This window comes from Furipterus horrens, unplaced genomic scaffold (genome assembly GCF_987537825.1).
Source record: "Furipterus horrens unplaced genomic scaffold, mFurHor1.1.pri manual_scaffold_2, whole genome shotgun sequence".
In the NCBI taxonomy this organism is placed as follows: Eukaryota; Metazoa; Chordata; class Mammalia; order Chiroptera; family Furipteridae; genus Furipterus; species Furipterus horrens.
This window is the reverse complement of record NW_028327172.1, coordinates 24,489,774-24,491,629: the sequence shown is the minus strand read 5'-3', so window position 1 is coordinate 24,491,629 and position 1,856 is coordinate 24,489,774. Positions and strand designations below refer to the sequence as shown.

The 1,856-nt window shown below is 39.5% G+C and overlaps 1 non-coding gene across 1 annotated transcript; it reads right to left on the bottom strand.

Annotated features, from left to right (window-relative positions):
* Positions 1 to 1,453: 1,453 nt before the first annotated feature.
* LOC150018032 (U1 spliceosomal RNA) lies at positions 1,454 to 1,613 on the bottom strand. Its single transcript, XR_016509587.1, has one exon. It is a non-coding gene; the product is annotated as a U1 spliceosomal RNA (small nuclear RNA).
* Between the last annotated feature and the right edge of the window lie 243 nt (positions 1,614 to 1,856).

Below are 1,856 nucleotides of genomic sequence, written 5' to 3'. Positions count from 1 at the left end.
TATAGGAATTAAGGATCAAGGTAGGAGGGAATGGAATAGACAGAGAGAGGTTGAGAAGAACTATATGCACAACTAATGGACATGATCTAAAAGGGGGGGACAACTGGAGGGAGGGGGGCCACCAGGTGGAGGGGAGCAGAGGGAAGGGAAATTGGCACAAATGTAATATTATAATCAATAAAACACATTAAAAAAAAAAAAGAATGATAGATAAAGCCAAGAAGATCTGAGGGTAGTAAAAGCATCCAGAGTGAAATCAAAGAATAAAGACAGGGTAGAAGGAGGGCTCAGGACTTTTTACGTGACTAAGTCTAGGATTGCCAAAATGTGCTTGCATTTGGTTCTATCTATAGGATGTGAAAACACCAGTTTAAAATGTGATTTAAGTAAGACTGAGAAAATAGCACATCGCATAAAAATTATTACCTACAAAATTTAGCAATGGGACTATTCACTTTTTTTATAACATAAAACTAGAAAACATATATATATATATATATATATATGTAAGTAAAATTACGAAGAGGGATATATGAAATGATTAATATTGGTGATTGAATTTTATATTAATATATGCATATATATTTATATATGTAAATATGTAATGTTTAACATATTTGTGTATTATATAAATATATATTTATATATGTTTACATATATTATATATATAATATTTATATACTTTATAAATACATATCTATGTATGTGTATATACATGTATATGTATGTGTGTGTGTGTGTGTGTGTGTATATATTTACCAAAGAAATATATACTAAAATGTTAATACTGGTTAAGAGTAGTATAGGATTGAGACATGGCTCACCTCTTGACACAACCACACCAAAATTACAACTAAAATATAGAACAACCATCACTCAGAAATCAAGTTGAATGGAATTAAAGAAGCCACATCCATGCAGACTGATAGGAGGGATGCAAATGTGGAAACAGCTGAACCCCACCCATATGTAGTGGATAAAAATTTGGAAGAGATATCTTGAAAATGAGGGGTCCCAGCCCCGCACCAGGCCCCTGAAACTAGGCTTCCAGTGCCAGGAAGATAAATCCCCACAACTTCTTGCTACAAAAACCGGTGGGGATTGAGTCGGTGGAAGACTGCTGGAGCCCCAAGCAATTTCTCTTAAAAACTCACACAGGGACTCACCTACTCAGACTCACTCCCTGTGAGCTCCAGCACCAAGGTAGCAGCTTGAAAGGCACCAGTGGCATAGAGGGAGAAACTGAAGTGTCTGGCATTAATGCAAGCAGAGGCCAGTGTCCCTTTTCTAAACCCTTGCCCAAAGAGCTGGCAAGCTGGTACCATATCTGAGACTCCATCAACCTGGCTAACACCGTTTGATCTGCCTTGAAGATCCCAAGAGACTCTTCCCCAAACAACTTACAGGCCTATCCAAGCTTCTTCTTCTTCTTCTTCTTTTTTTTTTCTTTTTTTAGGGGAGAGCATGAACACAGTCACCCACTATAACAAATTATGCAAGTTTCCCACATTTGGATAAATCACAGGGGTCAGCACATCTGGAGTGCAATGGGTAAGCCTCACCCTGGAAAAACCACCTTTGTGATCATAGTATCTCCTCTACCATGTAGGTATCTGAGCTGCTTTTCCATGTGAGTGGTTGGTATTGGCTCATGCTTCCCAACTTCCTAAATCCTATCAAACAGCAAAAGCTGGTCTCAGTGAGCCCCACACCCAAGACTAGCAGAAGCTTGGCTTTACCTGGAAATCCCCAGGTCCAGCACAAGTAGCAGCCTTCTCAGACTGCAGTATAGCTCAGACTGGGTGGCCCCGGGAAAAACACAGGTTGGGGCTGACCTTGGCCAGTACCACCCAGTG